At 36.2% G+C, this 14,589-nt stretch overlaps 1 long non-coding RNA gene across 1 annotated transcript in view; it reads right to left on the bottom strand.

Moving 5' to 3' along the window:
- The window catches only part of LOC123632229, a 64,639-nt gene extending 50,305 nt beyond the window's left edge, over nt 1-14,334 (bottom strand). The window contains exons 1-2 of the long non-coding RNA XR_006733304.1: nt 14,322-14,334; nt 12,909-13,006 (exon numbers count right to left, since the gene is read on the bottom strand). This is a non-coding gene — a long non-coding RNA (uncharacterized LOC123632229). The remainder of the gene's footprint in view (nt 1-12,908; nt 13,007-14,321) is intronic.
- Between the last annotated feature and the right edge of the window lie 255 nt (nt 14,335-14,589).

The raw sequence follows: 14,589 nt of genomic DNA, 5'->3' as shown, positions 1-14,589 counted from the left end.
TTGATTCACCCACTGAGTGAAATACTTGAAAGCTAGCCAATGTGTTTTTTTTAACTTTACCAAGATTTTCTGCTCCTGTGACTTCCAATCCAAATAGCCTAGCAACACCAAGACAGAGATAAGTCTAACAGTTAAAGTCTATTCTCCGAAGCATGAAAAAAATCAATAAAAAATTGTTGCTGGTATGATAAAAGTGAGGATATGACTGTCACCTGTGCTGGCGTCACAGATGGTCAGGTTAAGTCTCTTGCAGGTACTTGTAATCATGGAAGAACTCTACTGCCCTTCAAGTCCTCTCTAAGTTTAGCAATCTTCAGAGAAGGAATATCTGAAGAAATTCTGCCAGCTTCCTCTTTTGGTTTCTCTGACTGCTGTGAACCCTACTCTTCAAGTTTCTCCTTAGCATCCATGAAACAAGGATCAGAAGATAATGTGAGTTGGGTACCTGCATTTACATTTGTTCACTTGAATTACATGAATTACCTTAATCAAAGCTAGAGGACACCAGCTATGCAGACAATGTCTGCCTTGAAAACTCAGCAGAGCTCCTGGGCAGGCATGCAGACACACTTTGCATATGGGACCAGCGCTACCATGAACGGGTCTGACAGATGAATTTTAAGGATGCTCTGCTCTGTGGCTACAGGGAGGCATCAGGGTGTAAGTCCATGTGTGTCTATGAATCAACAGGGGAGCGCTGACCAAGTACAAGGGAAAGGAACCCAGCTGCAAACTAGACGGCATTGTAACACTTTAGAAAGCAGAAATCAACCCTCTAACCCAGTACTTTTCTAAAACCTCAGTGAATCCCCCGAATGGCAGAGAAAAGTGTAAATATGAACCTCCCAAAGTCTCAGTGGGGATGTGGGGACTGGAAATTGTGAAAGAGCCCTGAGTTCTATTAGCAACAATTTCAAAATTCCTATGAACTCTACTGGTTTATCATAAAATTCAATAGAAATATGTAATATACCCTGTAATGAAACTGTATTAATTGTAATAAAAACTAATGTAAAGATTATTTTCCATAGAATTATACTTTGCATGTTTATCCTGTGTGCATTGAGGGTATCCAACTACCAGTCTGAGAAGGAGGGCTCTCACCTATTTGGACTCAGTCTTTAAGAAAAAATGTGAGATAGGTGATATATCAATGGTCTACTCTTCTCTTTAGTAAGGTGTTTGCAGGCGTGGGGGAAAGCCCACCCTGTATATAGAAGTAGTCTGCTCAAGTGACCCAGAGATCACTGTCTCTTGAGTATCAGGCTGGAGCTAAAGGGGGCTAAACAAGATATGACCAATCTTAGGAAAAACACATGGTACAACTTCAAGTTAGAATTTTAAATATTTATAAAGATAAAATATTAGCCTAAAAGAGGGCCTATAAAATATGATTAACCAACTTTGGGGGCTTTCAAGGGATCTAGGCCTGCAAAGAAGGCAAAATATGATAAACTTTGTATTTCTAAACTTGGATCTAGAGAATGTCAGATAATTTGGAATTGGTCAATAACACCAATGATTTCCATAAGCATTTTCTCCCCAAAGCCACCCTAAACAAGCAAACAATCTAGGTAAAAAAAGTATAATGTTCTTTCAAGTCCTTACTACTCATTTCTAATTAGATTGCTGTCCTAAACCTCCCAGTGTAAAAGTTCTGCATCCAGAACTGGATTTTACCTGGAGCTGTTACTAACTCTAGGCACACTCTATTGTATTATAATATAGGTATCTGTTGTAATGTACACTATCTATCATAAAGGCTCTTTGGTATGTATGTACTCTTTGAACTGGAATTTAAGTTTATTCCAAATTTTTTCTATTAAAACATCACTTCATTGAGTGCACATTGGTATAATTATCTCTTTAAAGTAAAAAACAATCAATGAGATGGAATTATTGAATCAAAACCCATAAGTATTTTACATTTTGAAACTCTCTGGAAGAGTTTTTCCAATTTACTCTCCCACTAACACTTCATAATCTAAAATTTTTTCAAATACTCCTATTGATTTAAAGTTTTGAAATTATTTTTATTTGTGCTAATCTGATGAGAGAAATTTTATTTTCAAAATTTTTTATGCAGTTGAATTTCTTTTCATAAAAGCATTATTGGCTATTTGTATTTCTCCTTCTCTGAATTGACTGTTCATGTCTTCTATCCTTTTCCTGTTGAGGTTATGGCATTCTCTTATTGACTCCACAGAGCTCTTTCTAGATTAGCTGTATTAACCCTTTGTTATGTGTAATAATGTAATAAAATATTTTCTCAGTTTATCATTTGTTTTTTAATTATAGATTCAACATTTTTATATTATAAAATGCAACAATCTTTTCTTGCTTAGCAAAACTGGACACTCTCCAAGACTAAAAATATTTATGTTTTCTGTTTGCTTTTTAACTTTTTATATACTTCAATCTTCAATCTACTTAAATTTATTTTTGTATAAGGAGGATACAACTTTACATTCTTACACATGGATAACAGTAACCCCTAAGTCCTTTGTCAAAGACACAGTACAATATCAGGGTTTCCCAACTCAATCATAGGGGTCAGTTGGAGGATTAATTAAAAATAAAGATGTCCAGATTCCAGCCCAGACCTGCAGAATTAGAATCTCCAGGGAAAGGGTATGGGCATCTGTATATTTTTAACAAGCACCCCAAGTGATTCTTATGATCAGGAAAGTTTGGAAAATAATTAGAAGAAAGATAAGAAAGTTGCTTGTACCTACATAAGACCACTCAAATGAAAGTTTATTTCTAAATTATTATTTTTTTTCCATTTTGGAAAAATCAAAGCTATGGACTATCCTAAACATAAATATTTAAGGCTCCTGCAGCATACTTCCTGAAATTTAAAATACGCTATGGTGAGCTGGAATGGGCTCACATTGGCTCATGAGAGCCAATAATTCCTAATTATTTAGGAATTTTGCAAGCTTATTGTTAAACATAGGCATTATTATAAATCATATTACACAAACTTACTAGTAATTAAAGTATTTTAAAAACAAAGGTAAATACTCAAAAGTCATCAATTTCTAATTATTTTAGAACACATTACTATTATGCACTCCTGAAGTTATTTATATCTACTATAACTATGGTAGAAAGACTACTACTGTACATCTCATCCCAACTCTGTGTTTAGTGATATCTCATTGACAGCTTGAAATCTGTCATGATGTGGATATTACACCAAGAAAATCAGCAAATGCTACAAGCCTTGATTTATTGTTTGTTGATTGCCTGTACCGAGGTTGGCAAACATCTTCTGTAAAAGGCCACATAGAAAATATTTTAGGTCTTGAAGGCCATGTAGTATCTGTGACAACTACTCAATTCTGCCATTGTTGCATGAAGGTAGCCAAAGACAATACATATGTACAGGCATGAGTATGGCAGGATTACACCCATGGTGGACCAAATTTGTCCCGGGGATCATAATTTGCTGAACCCTGAACTAAATGTAAGTAAGTGTATTAGTCTGCTTGGCTACTGTGAGAAAATACCATGGACTGGGTCGCTTAAACAAGACAAATTTATTTTCTCACAGTTCTAGAGGTCAGAAAGTCTAAGAGGTCAGCAGGGTCTGGTTTCTGATGAGAGCTATCAAGAAAATCTAGCTAAGATATTCGATGAAGGTAGCTACACTCAAAACAGATTTTCAATGTTGACAAAACAGTCTTCTATTGGAAAAAGATGCCATCTAAGACTTCCAGAGCTAGAGAGGAGAAGTTAATGCCTGGTTTCAAAGTTTCAAAGCTTCAAAAGACAGGCTGACTCTTCTGTTAGGGTCTAATGTAGCTGGTGAGTTTAAGTTGAAGCCAATACTCACCTAACATTCTGAAAACACTAGAGCCCTTAAGAATTACACTAAATCTACTCTGCCTGTGCTCCATACATGGAACAACAAAGCCTGGATGACAACACATCTGTTTACACCATGGCTTACTGAATATTTTAAGCCCACTGTTGAAATACAAAAAAGGATAAAAAATACATTTCATAAGGCAATACCTGTCATAGACAGTGATTCTTCTGATGGATCTGGGAAAAGTAAATTGAGAACCTTCCGGAAAAGATTCACCATTCTGGATACAATTAAGAGCAGTTGTGATTTATGGGAGGAAGTCAAAATGTCAACATTAATAGGAATTTGGAAGAAATTGATTCTAACCCTCATGCATCATGAGGGGTTCAAGACTTCATTGGAGGAAGCAACTGCATATATCACAGAAACAGCAAGAAAACTAGAATTAGAAGTAGAGCCTGAAGATGTGACTGGATTGCTACAATCTCATGATGAAACTCTTAAGGATGAGGAGTTAATTCTTAAGAATAAGCAAAGAAAGTGGTTTCTTGAGATGGAATCTCCTCCTGGTAAAGATGCTGTAAACATTGTTGAAATGACAATAAAGGATTTAGAATACTACATACATTTACTTGATAGAGCACAGTAGGGTTTGAGAGGATTGGTTACTATTTTTAAGGAAGTTCTACTGTGGGTAAAATGTTCTCAAACGGCATCACAGGCTACAGAGAAATCTTTTATGAAAGGAAGAGTCCATCGATGCAACAAACTTCATTGTTGCCTTATTTTAAGAAAGTGCTACAGCCACTCTAATGTTCAGCAACCACCACCCCGATCAGTCAGCAGCCATCAACATCGAGGCAAGAGCTTCCACCAGCAAAAATACTATGACTTGCCGAAGGCCTAGATTGTCAGCATGTTTAGCAATAAAGAATTTTTAAATTAGGGTATATGTACATTATTTTTTAGACATAATGCTATACTTAATAGACTAAAGTATAGTATAAACATAACTTTTATGTGCACTGGGAAACCAAAAATTTGTATGACTCTCTTTATTGCAATATTTGCTTTATTGCAGTTGTCTGGAACTGACCCTGTAATATGGCTGAGGTATGCCTGCATTTGAAAGCTATTATCTAATTCAGCAAAAAACTTGCCTATGTCATTGAAGGACAAATGAATTTCCAGCATATAACTTCATTGTTTCATTTTCGTCTTGGTCATTAACATAAATAAAAACATAACCCAACAAACCTGTTGGAACTATACTCATTCATCAGTTGCAATCATAGGATTGCACAGCTATGGATATAAAAGTTTGGCACAAAAATCAATGTAAGCATTTTATGGGAATCAATTGGCTATATGAAATTTCCAATAAAGAGTATTACATTTCATATGATTATTTGTAAAATTTAGGGCTACATATCCTTTATATTATAGAAATATAATTATGTGTCTATGTTTTTTGGGGGGACCAGTTTTTGAACATTTGCCAACACACCACTTTCACAATTCTCTTATTTTATAAATAAAGAAAATGTATCAAAGAGGTTCATACTGTCAACTCCCTGGTGGATACCTTTTGTTTTTACTGGCACAGTATCATTTCCCAATCCTACTGATAAGATGCCCTGCTTTTCCTTTCAGAACTATACCCTCTTGCTAAGTGGTCTTGGCAAACAAGTGTGAATTGCATTATCTCTTTTGATTTTGAGATCATCATCATGACTAAGAAACAAAGATATCAATATCCTCTTCTATTCCTTTTCAAGCAAACTGAGGTTCATAATACACAAGGGACTTGCTTGAGTCCACCGGGAAATGAGTGGCAAAACTAAGCCTTGATCCCAGGTACTGTAACCCTCTCCTTAACTGCCTCAGTGGCCGTGTCTTCTTGGCTCATGTGTGACATGTTGACACCTTTTTCTGTGCTTTCTGCTCTATACAGCACTCTCACCTTGCTCCTGCCCAACTCCCAGCCATAGCCTTGGCCCTCCCAGTCCTCACTATCATCATTTCGTCCCCCAGCCACTGCTCCCTATAGAAGCAATGTGATGATGCCAAAGGACCAAGCTGCCAGGTCACTTTTACCATGCCCTGAGCTAGGAGACCGGACTTCTCTCTAACACACGCACAGCGGCAGCAGCCTCTCTCTGCCTTCCTGACTGCACAGCACAATGAAGCACATGGCAGAGGGAAGGAGCCAGATCAAAAATGACCATTTTCTGATTATACAGATGTTGCCCTAGTTTTTATGACTCCCCACAATCAAAACATGCAAGAAACTCAGTTCTAAATTAGAGGCTTTATTTGTGAAAGCTGTCTTTGAGTAAATGGCTCATTAAGGGACAAAGCAAATGAGATTCTCACTAGACAGTGACTAGGCATGCATTAAGAGAGGAGGGAAGGCCAAAAAGTCTTCCAGATGCCCACACAATTATCTCTCTTGGGCTGACATATTCTCAATTGGCCCAGATTCTTCTACTACTCTAATTGGTTGATTTACTCATTCATTCACCATGCGTTCACTCACAAATATTTATCATAAACTTATATTTATTGTTTAAAGGTTATGCATATGCTTATTTGTTTCACATACAGTTTGCTTAATGAATTATTATTAAAACTTATTTATGTGATATTATCAATATTTTACATTTATATGTTTTATTTCCATAAGGGAGAATTGGCGAGTTGACAGATTTAAAGAAGAAAGGAAGATAACAATGAATGAAGGCAAGAAGGCAGAAAGCAAATGAAATAAGGAAGACAATCCATGTTTATTTAGCTACCATGTCCCAAGAATCGTAGGAGGCAGTGGCATGGGTTCAAGCCCTCGGTCTGCAGCCTAATAACCAGATGACTTGAGACTGGCTCAGGTCCTCTCTAAAGCTTAGTGTTTTTAGCTATAAAGCAGAAATAATAAAAATGCCTACTCTTCAGAAATGCAGTGACGATTAAATGAGACAATGCATATAAAAAGTGCTTTTGCAAACTATGACACATTAAACGTGTTAATTGTGGTTTTTATCATCTGTCATTCTTTGCTCTCACATTAGCTTCAAATTAAAGGACATGAGTCATTGCTATAATCTCCTTTGTATATACTGGACATTTGATGTGGTTCGCTGATTTGGTGAAGAAAGAATATCGGCGCAATCTGAGAAAAGATAAAATTTAAGAGACAGGGCCAGTTCCACATATAGACAAATATTTCAGTGCTTTCTAGAGGGATCAGAAGGCCCCCATGAGCATAAATAACTACCTTTATTTGCTGGCTCCTGCCTAAAATTCTGTTATACACTTACCTCCTCAGGTGAAATCTCTGATCCATTTAAAATGGAAATATCATTGGAAGAGTATCTTATCCATCATTTATTTTCAATCATTTGCAAATCAGACCTATGAAGGATCGACAAGACAGTCTTAGCAGATGTGAAACCCAAGGACACTTGCCATCCTAGACAAAAAGGAGATGCTCACTGGGAAGGCTGGTGACCAAGAGAACAAACTGTCTACTTCACAATTTTGCTTGCAGCTAGTTTCTATACCTACTTTCCCTGCATTTTAGTGATATTCTCTACTTTAGGAGTTTGAATATTTCCCAAAGTTTTTTGAATTAAGCTATATTTCTCATATATATAAGATATAAACTGCAATTCAAGTTTTTGAATAAAAATGGATATTTGCAAGTCCCCCCCAGTCAGAAGACACCTACTTTTTAAAAAATTTTATGCACTACCAATTGAAGTGAGAAAAGTGCCTGAGGTTTTCAATAGAGCTGTGGTTATAAGTTGAAAATTTCAGGCTTGTCACTGTTAAAAGGTTCTCACTAAGTTAAATACACATTTTAGAACTCTTTTCTGCCCAAACGCTGTAAAAGTTAAAACTTGTATTTATTTCCTTAAGAAAGACTTTACTTACCTGTTTGTTACATGGATATTTATTTGTTAGTATTTTCAGCCAACAGAGTTTTTTTCTTTAGCAAATCAATGATTATTTAAAATTATACATCTAGCCAGAAACACAAGAAACAAAGTGTAATATGAAGTTATCTGATTGCCAGTCTTGAAAATGTTTCTTTTATTTTATATATATATACATATATATATATATGTATATATATATATATATGTATACATATTCAAGAAAAAGTGTAAAGGGTCTGAGATAGTAAATTGATTAAGACCCTAGAGTGAAATTGACTGGTTTCAAATCCCAGTCCTGTTTGTATTAGATATTTAGAATTTAAAAAATTTCTTAAACTTTCTATGCCTCAGTTTCTTCATCTGTGAAATAAACATAACATCAACTCATAGACTTACTGAGAAGTTTATGTGAGATAAATCACATAAAACAATTTATATAGTGCCAGCACATACTTGTATTTCAATAAACTTTGGCAATTATTATTATTATTATTAGAATGGAAAAGAGCTGAATGTTCTGATTGGGATGCCTCACAAAATGGGAACAAAAATATCTTCCAAAATAGCTACTTAACTCTTGCAGTCATGTGAAGAGAAGAGGGAAAAAATATCTCTACCATATCTTGAAATCTAAAAACCATATTTCAAATTGACAGGTTCAATCATGCACTCCTCCAACTCTTCAGGATGGAACAAAAGGAGAATGTTAAACATAAGTTAAAAACAGGAATCACGCCAACTACAGCATTTTCCAAAAATTTTTTTCTTTTAAAACTGCCAAAAAGTTTCATGTGTTGATAATTATGAGACTGTCGTAGATCTAATTGTCTCAGATCAGAATATCTGAAAATTAACCAATATGTTTTCCGATCTTGTCAGAGGTAACATACATCTTTATGGCATGCTGAAAAGACCACAGAAACTCTGAGGATTCCTGGAGTGCTTGTTTTGATGAATCAGATATTATGCAAAGAATTTACACATTTCCAAGTAAGACTACTTCAAACTAGATTAAGGGCACTAGCTAAAGACCACCCACCTGTTGAGCAAAACTCATAAAAAGCAAGTCATCTCAGCCTAGTCTACCAGGAATATAGGCCTACAAAGTACTCCAGAAATTCTCTGAAAGAAAATCTCTCACTCCAAATTTAAAACCTCAGGAATTTAGTGGAAGTCCAATTCGATGATTTGATGGTAGAGTCCCAAATGGAACCTTTTCAAGTAATGTTCACAGACTATTCCAGTCAACAGATTACTAAAAAGCATATGTAACACCAAAGTTCAATGTGTAATAAAACAAATGCTACAATTCAAACGAGTGCAATAAGGGCTATAAAGCTATAGAGTCTGTCTTGCCTTTCCCCTATCCAATCACTGACTTTTGTTAACTTTATCTCCCAGCTAACTCTTTAACTCTCACCTGCTTTCCGTCTTCATTGCCACTCTTTTTCAATCCCTCAAGCATTTCTCACATGGACTGAGATAATACAATGATGTATGAGGATATAAGGGAAAAGGCCAATTTTACTTTCCTATCCTCTTCCATCCTAGTCCTGCCATCCATCTAAAATGCTAATCTGAGTTTATCATTCCCTGCTTAAATTCCTCCCAGGGCCCCCAGAGCCTTTGAGATAAAGAACAAACTACTTGGCATGACAGCCAAGGTCACGCACCCCACATCCCATCCCTCACCCTTCCTTCACGATTTGCCTCAGAGGCAATACTGAAAGTCTCCGATACTCAGAACATGCCCTGTTGACTCACACCGCTCCTCTGTGCCTTGGCACATATAGTTCCCTCTGTCTGAGATGTCTGCATAAAAACTCCTACTCACTCATCCTTCAAATTTCAACTCAAATGTTATCTCTTTTTCTTGCCTGCTCTTTTCTCTCTGCTCTCATTTTACTTTGAACATATCCATGAAGCTGTTAATCTTCTTGTTTTGTAAAATGGCTTGTTTGCCAGTCTGTATCACTGCTACGCTGTAAAGCCCTCCAACCTCGACACCACAGAGTGTATGTATTTCCTTTGCATGCAGTGTGTGGCCCAAAGAGGAACTCAAGAAAGGAAAAATGGAATGAGAGAAGAAAGAGAGGCAAGGAAGGAGAGAACAAGGGAATGAAGGAGGAAAACATGCTTGCAAAATTAGAGGATTATTTACTTATCAAAGGCAGCTTCTTGGAATAAGAATGTAGATAAATGGATGAATAAGATAGACAGATAGATAGCAAGACAGTGAAAAGTCCTGACACAAATTTGATTGTCAGAATCTCTAGGCTAAATGTTGCTTTACTGACCTTTCAGAATTTATCAGTGAAAACCTCTAAAACTTCATCTTTTCTGAAGGGAGAGAAAAAGGAGATATTCCAAAAAACAAATGACAGGAAAAGTAGCCCCAAAGTGCTTTGGAATGGCAATAAAATGGATCCTCTCCGGTGGAATCAAAGTAAATAAAGTTTAAAATTTTTAACAACATATATAATCTGATAAAGTGATTATCTCACTTTGACTGAAGTGCATTATTTATCATATATGGCTTTATCCTCTTAGGGACAGAAATGATAACTGCATCTTTCACAAGCCTAGAATAGTTGTAGGTGCACTGTTCTGTGTTGAGAAACCAGCCCGGCTTTGTGAAGGGAGATTGTTAGTAGAAAAAGGATTATCCCTTTTCTTCCTGTTTCATAGAATTTCTCCTACTGCTAGGATCTGACTCAGCTGGATGGTAAAGATATGTCATATATCTCAATAATCCTTTTTCCTAAAATTTTGTTTACTATAAAGAAATAATTCTATGCATCTTAGCCAACCTTGAATTCTAAGTTAAAGTCATTACTCGGAACTTTAAAATTTAACTTTAGATGTTTTATAGATATATGGTAGGAGAATATCATAAATATTTAAGCTATGTTTCTAAAGATTTAAATATTCAGTGCAAGTCTATAAATATGGTACCTGGCCTTAAGAAATTTACAGTGAAGGAGGAGAGATAAGACATATATATAAATCACGGTCATGCAAGAAAAAAGTAGGATCCATATTATAATAGAGTTATAAATAAATATGGTATAGGACTACAAAAGAGAAAGCAATTAATTCTACCTGGAAAGATCATAATTATGCATAAAAATTTATGTGGAAGGAGACTGTGATGTATTCCCTAAAATTTCATGACCTGATTTAGATGTCAAAACAGCAAGTTCTTTGTGTCTGAGATATTTCCTCCATAAATTTGGTTTGGGTTGAAGGTGGCATTTTGGCTGGCTAAAATAGAGCAGACAGATCCATACACCATTCTCCCTCTCCTGGGTGGGGAAGACACAGATATGCATGGGAGCTTGGGTTTTGTAACTAGAGAATGGGGGAGTGTGTTTCCCTTATGGGAGAAGGGTCAGAGGAGAAGAGGGTAGCCACCATAGTTTATTTACAGCCTGTCTGGCCTGTGGATTGATTTTAAATTATATTTACCAAAAAGAGAGTCAGACTCTCAGAACTATTTTTCCTAAGACACTTACTGTGATTCTGGGCAAGTCATAATAGTGAAACCCAGAAAATATCTTTCAAGAGTAGCTATGGGCACAAGCAGAGATGCTTTAGCCCTGAAGTTAAAAAAAAAAAAAAAAAACCTGGAGTTTTTAAGAATCCCCTTCTGCATCTTTCTACATAGAACCAGAAGTTGTTAGGTCCCAACCTTGCATACAACATTGGAAGCGGTAGGCACAACTTAAATATGGAAAATGGTGTTTTCAAGGAGGGAAGGAAACAGCAGCAATACTTCACTCAGTGAACGCTACAGAGAAGGCTAAGTGGACACCACACCGGCGCCCCAGCTGACTGGATGACAACAACTCCATGAGAAGCTCTGCTCTAGGGAATGCTGGGAACTTACCATGATGCACGTCAGCCTGACCCCAGAGTCAGGCAGACCTGGTTCAAATCTCATTTCCAGCGTCAATTAGCTGGTCTCAGCTAATTTAAATTTCCTTAGTCTCCATTGCCTCAACTATAAAATGGAGATAATAATCCCCACCTTGAAGGATTGTTGTCAAAATTAAATGAGATATTTAATTTAGATTAATTATCATCCACGTTAGATAGTACATAGCTAATTCCTGACTAGGAAAAATGATTCATTAAGGGGTAACTAGTTTTATCATTGGCATTGTTTTACAAACATGCTAATAACCATTAGGAATAAAATAACTGCATTTGCTCATGCTGACATTTTTAACTCAAAGAGCACAGGTTTGTAGAGCTGAGAGTTAACCTTTCAATTGTCTCATCTAATATTTTATTTTATAAATTAAGAAAATGCAGCCCAGAACTGTTCAAAGTTCCCCAAAGTCATGCAGGCACTTGATGGAAGACCAGAGTAAGGAGTTTACTGTTCTTTCTATTCCTGGCTTTGTGCCTGTTATTCTAAAAGATAAATCAGCTTTTAATGTATCTTATCACACTTAGAAACCATGAATTTTTGTGAATAAAATAAATCCAGGACCCCATGTGGCTTAGGCTTAACTCAAAGTCACATTCAAAGCAACACAGCCCAGCAACTAAAAGTAATTTTAAAAGAACTCCAGTTTTTTCTCGTATATCAAATAAAATGGAAGAGACTTAATTTATAACCCACAGCAATATTATAAAAATCCTTTTTTCTCTTCTTCCATTCTCTTGCACTGCAACTATTCTCAATTTCCTCATCCACCAATCCAGAAAAATGTTCAATGTTATTACCAAAACTCTCCAGCACTCTGCTCTCCTGTGTTTTACCACCCTCTTTCTCTTCCTCATTTCCTCTGTTTCACAGCACATCCCTTCCAGAACACGAAGAGACCAAGAAGACTTCAGCTCCCACTCGTTCCCTGCCTGCCAGCTGCTGTAGGGTGCTCGACGTGCCCTTTACTTCGTACACTTCTGATCCAGCCTCCTTCCTCACTTCCCCCTAGTATCACTCTTTTCTCATGAGACATTCTTGTGAGGGCTTTCTGATGAATTCTTCATCTCATTATAATTTCAAATTTTAACTGTTACATAAAGCTAGAAGTTTCACCTTATGTTGCAAAAAAAAAAAAAACACTTCAAATTTAGTAACTAGACAACTAAACAGTTCGTGCTATCTTTGAGAGTCTAGCAATAGCATGCAATTACCCACATACCATTCATGAAAGAAAATCTCTGAAAAGGTAGCCTCTTCACTTGAATTTTCTTCTTTGGAAGGAATCCACAAGGACTCCTGAGAGAGGAAGGCAGCCACCTAGGTAAATGGATCTAATTGTAAATCAGTGGGTTTAGCACTGTTGCAACTACGTCATCCTTACAACTTGGTCCTTATGTTACTTATGATACTTGAAAATAATGCTTACCAACCATGTGTTATATATGTACATCAATATAAGAAATAGAGTATTATATTCAGATACAAATAAAGTTATCTGAAGAAGCTTTTTCTCTTTTAGTCCAGATCTAACTTAAGCTTATTTTGTTGCCAGGCAGCTAGAGGATAAGATACAACTGGGTGAAGAATCTAGCCAGCCTCTTTGAAGGTGCTCTTTTTACTTGGATATATAGATAGTCGTGCCTATTATTGACTGTATAATTCTAGTTTCTGATAAGAGTTTTATCTCCTACTTACACTCTCACTTTAGGCCAAAACTCATGGCTTAAAGCTCTTTGCTAGGTCCATGTGACTAGTATATACAATAATATCTAGGCGTCTTTTATACAAAGTTTTCAAAGTCATATTTACATTTACTGAAAGATGAGAAATATTAGAAAACTTTGTAAGGAGATCAATAAAGGATCTGCTTTATAACTTTCACAAACAATGGAATGCAGTGTTTCCCCTTAGGAACATTTAAATACTGTTCAGTTTTTTGAGTAGATGAAAACACTGCCCACAAGTATTGAACTGAATAAGTTACAATGCCCAGTCTTACATCTATTACCTTTTCAACACACCTAGTGAAAATTATAGCAACCCTGACAGAGTAGTGATGGTTTAAAATCTGAATTTCCTGAAAACACTTTCCTCCACCTAAAATATTTGCATTTATGTTTGTACTGGATTATGTAGAAAATATGCATGTTAATTATTAACAACATTCTTTTTGCCTTATAAACAACAATGCCACTAAATGATAATCATGTCATTACTAAGTACCACCAGCACATAACTACTAATACTCTGGATTCTAAGTTGAAGAAAAAATATTATCCCTCACACATTTTATAGGCTCTCGAAGGAGAAGGAAAAACAGAGTCAAAGCAAAGGGAGTAAAAAGCCTTGAGAGGAGCAAGAATAATAGAGAATGAAACTGATGCTGGGCCTTCTGACCTACTAATGGATTCGTGAAGAAAGACTTTGAGGAGATTAATTCGAAAGGAAAATGAAGTGGAGCCCTGAGCTGTTAACTTGTTGAACACTCTCATTGTAGAGTAATAGGAGCTATTTTCTCAGTAAATGTGTTGCCAAAAGTCAAGAGTACTAATATATATTCAACCATTCCCCGTGAACAATTTATAATTGTTCAAGAATAGACTCCCTCCTCCTCCATGGCCTGTTCACTTACCCCTCATTCCTTCTCCATTGTTCTGCTTCTTTATGAACACAACTCACTGAAGCTTGAAGACAAAATGTCCTAATCAAGAACAGCGATGGGATTATGAAGCCAAAGCAGGAAGGCAAACAAAATGAAAACCCATATCATCCATCATGTTGACATCTTCAAGTCCAGCTTTACCACAGTGGGATACGTTACATAAATAATATTATTTGACAATCATCAGGCTACTGATGTTCCAATAAACATAGGAATGAAATACTTGTGAGTTCTGGGA

Source organism: Lemur catta, chromosome 2, assembly GCF_020740605.2.
Source record: "Lemur catta isolate mLemCat1 chromosome 2, mLemCat1.pri, whole genome shotgun sequence".
Classification (NCBI taxonomy): Eukaryota; Metazoa; Chordata; class Mammalia; order Primates; family Lemuridae; genus Lemur; species Lemur catta.
Note: the sequence above shows the minus strand (reverse complement) of the source record. Positions and strands in the feature narration are given on the sequence as shown.